We start from the raw sequence: 9,515 nt of genomic DNA, 5'->3' as shown, positions 1-9,515 counted from the left end.
TGCTGAGAGTTACACTTCCACATCAAAAAGATGCTAAAATGTTTATTTGATTCATTTAACCTTTTGTTTGTGGCTACCTTGTTTGTTTTTAACAGTAAAGTATTTTGAGCCGCTTCATGGCATTGAAAAGCGTTAAAAAAAAAAGGTGGGTTTGATTTTTTTTCAGCACAGAACAATTTCTATTTTATTATGTTGTCACACTTTTATTGCTGAATTATCGTGTTTTCCACACTGTATTATAATGTATACCGTCAATAAATGTTCTATTTTCGAACTTATGCCATATAGAAGTTGCATTAACCCTTGTGCTGTCCTATGACCCCACCCTTACATTGACGTGTTCTCCCTACCATGACAAAAGTAGATAAAGGTGAAGAGGATTTCATGTAATCCATGGACACCAGTGAAGATCACAAATCATTGAAGAAAAAAGGTTCAGAGCACTGTCTAGTGGGTCTAGATGACCCAACTCCCAATGTTAAAGTGCCTAGGATAGCACAAGGGTTAAGCGAGGGAAAAAGAGTCAGAGATACGTCTGTCCGTCAGTCAGATTTCCTGTAACTGGGTTCAGAGTAAGTCTAGAACTAGTTTGTATCGTTCAAAGAGACGTAATTGTGACTACGCCAACTCCTAAAAAAAATGAAAAGCTACAGTTGGACACGGCTTCACGTTAGCCACGTTAGCGTATTCACAAAAATACCCAACCATATCTATAATATACAATCCCCATATATTAATCCATGTACCCTGGTTTATAAGCCGCATTATTATAGCTTTTAGTGTCCCTCATACTGTTTTGTGATGTTTGGCCCAAGGACTTCTGGAAGGATTCCAAGCTTTCTTTTTTTTTTTCTTCTAACTTGTCCTGTCCAACAGCTGGGCAGACAGATGAGAGCTGACGGCCTCTTGTGTTGTACATATTTTACTTTAGCAAGAGGGGTTATTAATCTTCAAACAAACCAGAGGCATGACTGAATAAACCCCTTTTGGAATTGAGGCCAAACTTTATTAATTTCAATCATGTTTGAGAATCTTTGGCGTTGGACCGGACGGAAAAGGAAAGGAGGGAAGAAGAGAGAAGGATGCTACAGGGGGGGGGGGGGGGGGGTGATAGTGGGAGGGGGGGGGGGTAAGACCATGAAGCAGCATTGAGCAGACAAGTTTACTGGTTGTTTATCATTACGGTAAGGTTCAAATGTAGTAAAAAAAGGGGGGGCCTGTCCACACACACACTGAAATGTTATAAACACACCTGCTAGCTGTAAAAATGTCCACATGTCAACATGTACACAAAACAGATAGTGTTCACGAACGCATACCTATGCCTTTAAACCAACTAGTGTGAAATCTTTCATTCATTCAATCATGCAAACTATTAGTGCAAAGGTGAGCTAACATCTGTGCTCAGGTGAGTGTTTATGTTCTTCTAAAATGGATGGTGGAATGTGAAAAGAAGGAGAAGGAGCGCCCAGCCACCCCCACACCCAGACCCCCCCCCCGCAGCAGCAGCGGCAGCCGGAACCCCCCAACGCCACACAGCAGCAGGCAGGGGACAACCGCCCCCCGGGCAACCAAATCCGCCACCCAGGCCAGGATCAGCAGGACCGCCGCGAGGCCCCCAGAGACCAGGGAAGCACGGGGGAAAGAGAGCGGCGCCCCAGCCCAACCAGGAGAGCAGCCCCCCCGCCGCGCAGGAAGAGCCCAACGCAGAGCCCCACCCAAGAAGGGCACCCACAGCCCCAGACGAGCACCCCATCACCACCCAGGAGTTTCGGGCATCCCCCCGCCCCAACCCCAGGTACGAGCCAGGACCCCCCAAGGGAGACCCGCTCCGCGCTCCAGGCAGCCACCCACCCGGCCCACGGTTGGTCCAGGGAGGAGCACGGCAGGGGCCAGCCACCCCCACCCCGGAGGATTCCAAGCTTTCTAACTATATCCTAAAATCGGGATCACCAAATTCACACTACAAATACTTATCTAGGGATGGGAGAACCGGTTCCCCTTATCTGGTCAGGTTAGTCATTTTGGTGAACCTTACCCCGGAAAACCGAGGAAACTCAACCGACCATGATATTTTTGACTCACAATGACTGAATATCCTCTTATCAGTTCCCATGACCTGTGTCTGCTGATCTTTGCGCTCCTTAAACTGAGCGTGCACATTCTCCAGGCAGACATATTAAGGCTTGTGCTGCTATGTGGAAAAAAACAGAAAATAAAGGTGAGATCCTTCACACGTTTCCAGTTTCCATGCTATGAAACGGCGAGAAAAAACAATGAGAAAGGAAAGATTTGTCATGTGATAATGAAAACAAGACTCATCAGCTACGCTAAGGAACTGAAACCAATTCTGTTTGGTGTGTCAGCTTTAAACTGACAGACGATTCAAACTGCTGATTGAATAAAGGCAACAGGAAATTCCCTCTAGCAAGATCCAAAAGAAGAAATGCAAAAGTAGAACCCAAGGAATGTCTGCAAGCAAAAGTTCAACTTCAAACTCAATATAATGCAGTATTTTATCAGAAAAGCAGATGCCAAAAAAAAAAAAAAGAGGAGAATATATAAAAAATGAAAGAAATTTTGATGTGGCACATTTGAGGCCGTGTTGGGTCATCAGACGGTCACTCCTCCGTCCCGGAAGACAACTGCAGAAAAACAACTTTTATGTTTTTACACTTTACAGAAAGCATAAATCCAGATTTAAGAGCTTAAAGACATGAGGAAAAAATGTCGAGCAACCGTCAGAGTTAAATGTATTTAAACAGAACCGCTGGCTTGTTGTAGCTGAAGCTACAGAAACACCAGGCGAGAACAGGGAGCGTTATCTGTACTACCTTATGACTCCAGAATCCCAAACTGTTCCTTCTTAAAGATTTCGGTTTAAAGAGAGTCATTTTTGTGAATCAAAAGTACAGTGGCCCTGAAGAGCAAATCCCATCAATAAATCATTTATCACAAAAACATATTAAAGATCACGACAATTCAAAAAGCAAAATAAAACTAACAAACACACATCACACTTTAGAGATTGGAACAAAATCACAGAAACCAAAACGTAACAAAACTAAAAAGAGTAATGTCCAGAATTTAAAATGAAATGTTGAAAAAATGTAACAAAATAGGAATCCGGAAAAGGTAGGCATAATGGGATGTCACGGATTGGACGATAACGTTTGAGTTTTGAAAAAGAAGGATGTTTTACCTGCGAACCTTTACACCGGCTGCAGTGGACAGAAGCCCAAAGAAATATCATCGGTCAGAAGAAATCGCTGACAAAAAGGTGAATAAACGTCACCATCCAACAGGTGATGTCCCATAATACGTAACTTTTTTGGTTTCTTATTTTGTTTCATTTTCGTTTCCTTTTTATTTTGTTGATTTTTTTTCTGACATTGTGTTTTGATTTTTGGAATTTTGTTTAGATTTCTAAAATGTCTTTTTTTTCAATGTTTGTTTTGCATGTTTTAATTTTGTTGTGGTCTTTAACATGTTTGTGCGTCGAGTGGTGTGATTTGCAGTTCAGGGGGGTATTCCAGGAAGCATGTTTAAACTAGCCTGACTTTAACCCTGAACTCTGGCTGAAATCCGCCTGAACTTGCTTACTCTGGGTATGTCGGTTCCAAAAGACCGGATATGAGTTGGCGTAATTGCGCTCGACTTGGTAACCCTGGGTTAATGCTCGTGCACAGAAGGTACATAAAGACATCATCAATAGATCGCCGATTTCCGGAGTCACCATGGAAACGCGTGGAGAACCAAAGAGAGCGCTATACTTTAGTGAGACGGAGTTGGAGATTTTAATGACGGCGTATGGAGATAATACGTCCATCAAAAAAGTAATACGGCTGCATCATCAAAAGAAAGAGTTTCTGCTTGTAGTACAAGAACAAAGTAAACGACAAGTTTCTGATCTTACTTCCATTTTCCTTGTGACGTGTGTATATATATATATATATATATATATATATATATATATATATATATATATATATATATATGCGTCACAAGGAAAATGCTTATCCAATTTTTCCACCTTAAATGAAATACTTCTATTGGTAACAAATAACTGAGTTAAATTTAATCAACCTAATTTCTTACGTCTATAAAACTCAATAATTGTTTATACAACTCGAATTTATGTATTTATCTAACTAAATATCATATTACTCCAATTCAATTAATATTTTTTCCATCTTAATTAATTATATTTCTTGATCTCTCATTTGTCTAAGTATGAGCCGGCAGATATGCTCATTTTTATAACAATAAAAAGGACGGGGAAAAAATGACTGTTGCACTCAGATTCATTAAAGAATTATCCGTCTTTGTCATTACACTAGTGCTCGGTAGGGGTGCTATATAAACTCATCATCCTCTCCTTCACTCTTACTCATGGTGCAGAGACTTAAACACAGTAGGACAAAATAACTCAGCAAAACACGGCAAAACACAGTAAAACAGCTAAACAACTAAAAAAATTTGGTCAAAAAGCCACACTTAAACCAAAATCCGTCCAGACAGGCAAAGGAAATTGTATCCCACAATCCCTTGCGGTGCCGATCTAACAGCAGCACCAAAGTTACACCTACTTAATTGGATTAATTTACATGAAAGTAAAATAACTGTCTGAAAACTGCGTGTTATTTTTAAACTGACTTAAACAAATAATTTATCTTAACTGAAGCAAATAACTAAGATAGATCAAAGTAAAAAAGTTGAATTTTCAAACACCCATATGTGGTTTTATCACCCTCTCATGGTGGAAAAAGTATTATCTGAGCTTCTTCATCCACTAAATCCTCTTCAAATGGACAGGCCATGCTGCTTCACTTCTCTGTAAACAAACTAACCTTCAACTAAACCTGCTCCCGACCAGGTTATGTTCAGAGCATGAGTTGCTATGGCAACTTGACCTACCCTGAAACATACCTCCATTTCTGGAACCGAAAACTGAGGTTATCAACTTCCTTAGCCTAAAACTTACCGTGGGAGCTAGCATAACCTGCTTCCTGGAATACCCCCCAGGGCCACAGGGAAGTATTTTTCATAATAAAAACATTACTCATTGTTTAAAAGCAGAGCTATTATCAATCAAAATAAAAGTATTATTTGGTTTTGTGAGTAAATATTGAGCCATTAGCTCCTTTTTTGTGTGCAGAAGAGTCCAGCCAGATTCTAAAGCTGCATACTGTCATCATTTTATTTCACTTGAATGTAGTTTGAAAGCTGACAGTTAATCTGTTTTAGATTCATTAAAACAGCTGTTGGAACCAGAACTGTCAAACCCATAAATGCACATATTTGGAGCAGCTGCAAATAAATTGTTTTTTCCTAGTAATGCACAAAAACAAACAATTTTAATGTATTTTATTGATAAAGCTTCCAAATCAACTGAGAAAAAAGCAGACAGATGAGAAGGTGAGGGGTTAGTAACCTGGTTACTAGCAGCCGGTAAAGATTCAGAGTTTATTCACGTCTTTCCTCCACCGCATCACCGCATCCCTTTACGCTACTTTCTCCAGCCGAGGTTCCTCTCATCTTGCTCACGTCACCGTCTATAACGCATTCTGACAACACACAAATCACTGGAGTGGTATCCTGGCAACATGGTGGTGGTGGTGGTGGGTGGTGGTGGTGGTGGGGGGGGGGGGGGGGGTTGATGATGGAGCCGGCTGTGTCTTAATCGAGAAGACATTGATTCAGAGGCAGTTTTAATGCCTCAGATGTAGTCAATAATTGCCACTGTGTAAAAATAAATACACGGGGAGGGTAAATGTGGGGCGGGAGGCGTGGCTTTGCTCAGCATCTTCCCTCCTGCATCTCTCTACTTGTTATTTTTCTCCAGGAAAATGAATCCAAACCACTCCCTAGACACATTTGCTTCTCTCTGCCTCCCTCCAGTGGTCACATTAAGTAACAGCAGCTTTCCGACTGTAGAAAGGTTGCAGAAAACAAACTCACTTTTCACCCAATTTTCCCTAAAAGCATAAATTTACACTAAATGAATAACTCTACAATGTCAACTCCTGAAAAATTACTTTAATGAAAGAAAGCAATCAGGAATAAAAACTGTGATGTGTTATTTTTAAATACTCAGCGTTTTCTAAAGGACCTTTTTTTTCCAATCTAAAAATATGAATATTCTCTAAATAGACTACCATGTCAATCGAATAAAAACAAAAAATAAAATAAAATAACTGTCTGTTTAAAAGACTAACAGACTTATTGACTGCTGAATGGAACAGTAATCTGTCTGTTAACACAACAATAATTGCTTATTTAAAAATGTTTGAAATAAGATACAAACCTGCCAGTGTCGAACATTTGGATGTAAACCGGAAGCATACCTTTGTGCTATATAGCAGTATAGCAGAAATGGTGTGTCTGTGCTAAAAATAGGGTTTTACTCTGTTTTTCTGCTTTTTTCCAAGCATACAAAAGGGACAGAAAAGTTTTCTCCGGTTTCCTTTCATTTCCCAGAAACAAGATCTTCTGCATACTGACAGAAAATGTCATGTTTGAGTTTTATTTTTAATTCTTTTTGGACACAGGATCATTTTATTTTGAAAGGAACTCTGATGTGCTACTGTCAAACGTAAACAAATTAAAATGTTTATTTTTTATAGCTAACATTAGACTTTTATTATTCACTTATTGTAAATATTTAAAGGCTACTGCTTACAGAGGAACGACTTAGTGGCGAAGGTTAAAAAAACCCATAAATTAAGTGCATTCTCTGAATGGTTGAGGTGGGACTGTGCGGCTCCGGGTTCTGGTCTGTAGGAAACTGGACCAAATGGCTCTTTAAAGGTTGCAGACTCCTGTTCTAAACTGATGACTATAGTTATAACTCAGCATCTGACCATAAGTGAATTAAACATTTACCCCCACTGATGCTCAGGGTGGAGTTTCTCTACATTTTACTTCCATTTGCACCAAATCAATTGCTTTTTTCTGAGTCTTTGTACTTTAGAGCCACTCCAGTTCTCTAACCTGCAAACGTCTCTGGTGCCATTTTCCAACAGATTCTCTGGTTCTGTAGGATCAAAGTTTTTAAAGTTTTAAAGAAACTTTTCATTTCCCAATAAACAATTATCATAGTTACGAAATGCCACCATCTTTACAATTCTTTCATTTTCCAAGCAAAAAGGGAGAAATTAATGTTTTAGTAGATTTATTTTTTAATTTATTGTTTCATTATATTTGCAAATATGAACAAAATGAATTTTTCATTTATGTAACTTTTGTTTGCCACTGTTTAGGACTCATCAGCACTAAAACCTTTAAAACCACAAGTCACTCATTTGACTTTAACAATAAATTATCAGTGGTTTGCAAACTTCTTTTTATATATTTTTGCTTAAAGGAAACCGTTTTTCTTTTTACCAAATCCCACTCCTTTTTGCTTGAATCATCAGTCATGGTGGACATGTTGACGACAAACATTTCTATAATTTCTCTCACCTGTGGAGGCGTGGCCGGTCAGGGGGGACAGGTGTGAATCCGGCAGGTGAGCCTTTCTGAAGGCAAGTACAAGAAAATGTAAATAAACGTCAATTTAATAAACTCTGCCGCGTTTTCGCCGAAAAAAAGTAACACTAAACCGACCGCTGAGACGTCGTAAAAGAACCAAAAAGTTGTTAGTGTGCGCATGCGCAAGATAAAAAAAAGGCTTTATTTTGATAGGCTTCATGACGATAAAATAACAACACATTTAGCTTTAACACTTCTAAATCGTGAATGCTATTTACCCATGAAAATACTTAATACAAACTATTTGTTATTGAAGGCAGTTTGTGTGAAAACTCCATTGAAACGACAGACCATTTTATTTTTGACTGCAACAAAACATAAATATTTTATACCAAACTGTTTTAAAACCAGAAATCATGTAGTCAGTATTTAGTTTTATACATTTGCAATCATTTGGAGAAATGAAAAAGTGTTGTCGTTTAATCCTCCTCCTTGCAAAATTCTTTGGAGTGAAGAAAAGAAAACCCAATTTTTAAATTATTTTGGTTGAACTGCAACTGTACATAAAATCCATAAAATATATGAAAACACACATGTGAAAAAGTACGATCTGTTAACAGAATTTACACTGAGAATAAAAACGTTTGGGCAAAAATGTGTCCATTTATAACTTGTTTGATTGTTAAATATTCGTTTTGTTTGCTTTACTTGAATTTTTGTTTCATTTTATTTCAATTCGTTAACAGGTTGAATGAAAGTTATTTTAGATCAAATTCTACCTGATGGAAGCTAATAAAATACACAGCATGATTATTTTGCTTTAGCATCATCTATTGTTCTGAATTTGTTCCTTCTGGCTCCAATTACTAATAGTTTATGTTAGTTCACTCTAGCCATCAACTGTCACATATCTATTCAGTTGTTTAATTGAAAACAAATCAAATCAAATCAAATTAAAAAAAACAACTTCATGATTTTTTAAAGGGTATAATTTAAACAACAGTATTTATGTATAAGGTATGAAATGATTTGTTGTCTTATCAACAGCAGGAGCACAGAAAAACAAAACATACTCACATTTTCTTAAAAATATTCAAGGTAGAATTACTGTAATGCACTGCCTTCATTCTGTTCATGTTTGGGGTTTAGATCCATCACACCTGCACCCTCAAAGTCCATCATGGGAGCAAACAACAAGGCGTGTTCCTTCTTTCACCTGCAGGAGGAGCATCTGCAGAAAACCAAGAGACGGAGGGCCTGCAGACTTTACAGGAACTCACCTGAACTGGACCAGGAAGTTGACAGTGTAAGGCAGGGGGGGGGGGGGGCAGGGGGGTCAAACTCAAATTCACAGTGGGCCAAAATTAAGCAATGAAATAAAGTCACGGGCCAAACTCAATATTTTTAAAAAAATGAACTACAACTGATATGTAATGTTTAACCCTTTCACATAGTGTCTTCTTATGTAATATTCTTTCGTTACAGCCATTATATTATATTATGTTGCAGCCATTATATCCTTTATATTCGTGAACAGATAATCTTTCCCTCCCACCTGTCTTCAAAGCTCCTGTTGTCCATCCTTCATTTGGCCATTGTTGTGGAGGGGGAAAGTAATTTGTCCCATGTGACTGGAGCATGGCCGTCAATGACTGTCAACAGAAAAAAGGAGCGCTTGCTGGTTTTGCCACACTAGCAAAGCATTGTGGGACTTGTAGTATTATAGGTACATATACCGAGGGCCAGCTCTAATGCACATTTGATATGATCTCGCGGGCCAATTATAATTGCACTGGGCCTGAGTTTGACACGTGGTGTAAAGGGGTTCCCAAATCCCGGCCTCGAGGTCCGGCCTCCTGCTAGTTTTCCAGAAACCCTGCCTTACCTGCTGCTGATTACCTGGATCAGGTGTGTTTAGCCAATAAGGAGCTTCAGAGGCAGTATGGTTCGAAGACATGTTAGACACCGGCCCTCAAGGTCTGGATCTGGGCCCCCCCTGAACCACCCCTCCATAATGCAGTGCTCTTGCTGCAGACGAGTAG

General features: G+C 39.1%; 1 long non-coding RNA gene across 1 annotated transcript; it reads right to left on the bottom strand.

The window, feature by feature from the left end:
• Window positions 1-2,584: 2,584 nt before the first annotated feature.
• On the bottom strand, window positions 2,585-9,125 carry LOC144992140 (uncharacterized). Its single transcript, XR_013655955.1, has 3 exons — window positions 8,551-9,125; window positions 7,465-7,520; window positions 2,585-2,645 (listed from the first exon to the last, which is right to left on the bottom strand). It is a non-coding gene; the product is annotated as an uncharacterized LOC144992140 (long non-coding RNA).
• Between the last annotated feature and the right edge of the window lie 390 nt (window positions 9,126-9,515).

Source organism: Oryzias latipes, chromosome 1, assembly GCF_053564925.1.
Source record: "Oryzias latipes strain Hd-rR chromosome 1, Olatipes_Hd-rR_3.1".
In the NCBI taxonomy this organism is placed as follows: domain Eukaryota; kingdom Metazoa; phylum Chordata; class Actinopteri; order Beloniformes; family Adrianichthyidae; genus Oryzias; species Oryzias latipes.
This window is presented reverse-complemented; position numbering and strand designations above follow the sequence as displayed.